A 1,348-nucleotide genomic window follows, 5' to 3' on the forward strand; every position below is an offset into this window, starting at 1 on the left:
CCAATGATTGCCTGTGTGGTTTAAAGTGATGCAGCTCCTTTACTTGTCTCAATCGCCATCTAGCGGCAGCAGACAGAAGAACAGCCAGGCCTGGGGGGCGGATACAATTTTTGTGGGCGTGGCTTGTCCACTTTGGAGAAAGCTGGTGGCCCTCATACGCAAAGAGCCCGGCCGCGTTCTGTAAAACGAAAGGGAAATACAAAATGGAAGAGGGCGCGCATGCGTCTATTAGCCTATGCTTAATAAGGTAACTAGCGGGAAGGCCCTTCCCGGCAGTGTCAGGATGGCCGAGTGGTCTAAGGCGCCAGACTCAAGGCTTATCTCCTTCCCAGCCAATTGGGTGTTCTGGTCTCCGAATGGAGGCGTGGGTTCAAATCCCACTTCTGACACATCCCTTTTTAAAAGTGGTTTAAGTGCTAACTCTCTCTAGTAATTAAGGAAAGGAAACTTTGTAAGCCATTAACCTTTCCAGACAGCCCTGAACTCAGAAATTAACCCGCGATGAAAGCATAGGAGGTGTTTCAGTGTGGAAGAGCTCTTTTTCCTCCTTTTCTGGAAGTGGCTGCAAAGGCTTAAGGCTTGAAAGTTTCCTTTCCCAACAACTAGAGAGAGAACTAGTAATTCGTAGATTTCCCCCCTGCTTTCTATTGTATTTCACTTATTATTACTTTTTGGGGGGGATTTATTTGCTTTTTTGGATTTTTTTTATCTGGTGTCTGGTGATGAATAATAAAATAAAATCAGAATTTCATTTCATTTCATTTCATTTAAAAAAATCGTATTTTATTTTTATTTTATTATTCATCACCAGATAAAGAAAATCCAAAAAAGAGCAAATAATTTTTTTTAAAAAATCCCTTTTCATATCAAAAAAGAAATAAAATAAAATTCTGATTGGATTGAACAAATCAATAAAATCAGCATTTTATTTTATTTCAGTTTTTAAAAATTCAACACCAGACAATACAACGCAATAAAGTAGGCCCTTGATATGAAAAAGGGGCTTGCTTTTTTGGAATTTATTTGGATTTCTTTTTTTAATCTGTCCAGAAGGAAGGACAACAGGACTTTGAATTTTACTGACGATAGGGATATTCTCCCCCCCCCCCCAATTGTTGTGAATTAAGCTCATGTTCAAGTGGGAGTCCCGCCTCAAGATACCAGCCTATGCCTATCATATTGGAAGGAAGGTGTTGGCCCCTGGGAACTTCTTAGGTGGGAGTTATTGGGCTAGAAAACTAAAGAACAGCCCTAGATAATTTGGAAGAGGAAGTTGACCAAATTAAGGACAAGTCAGGAACTGCGACACAACAGTTTTCTTGTTGGGTTTAATGTCAGAGAATTAAAG

The 1,348-nt window shown here is 40.1% G+C and overlaps 1 non-coding gene across 1 annotated transcript; it reads left to right on the top strand.

Annotated features, from left to right (window-relative positions):
* The first annotated feature begins 277 nt into the window (after positions 1-277).
* Positions 278-389, top strand: TRNAL-CAA (transfer RNA leucine (anticodon CAA)). Its single transcript has 2 exons — positions 278-315; positions 344-389. It is a non-coding gene; the product is annotated as a tRNA-Leu (tRNA).
* Positions 390-1,348: the final 959 nt, after the last annotated feature.

The sequence above is a fragment of the Sceloporus occidentalis genome, unplaced genomic scaffold (genome assembly GCF_023333645.1).
Source record: "Sceloporus occidentalis isolate IW3139 unplaced genomic scaffold, rSceOcc1.0.p SCAF_1, whole genome shotgun sequence".
NCBI classification, from domain to species: Eukaryota; Metazoa; Chordata; class Lepidosauria; order Squamata; family Phrynosomatidae; genus Sceloporus; species Sceloporus occidentalis.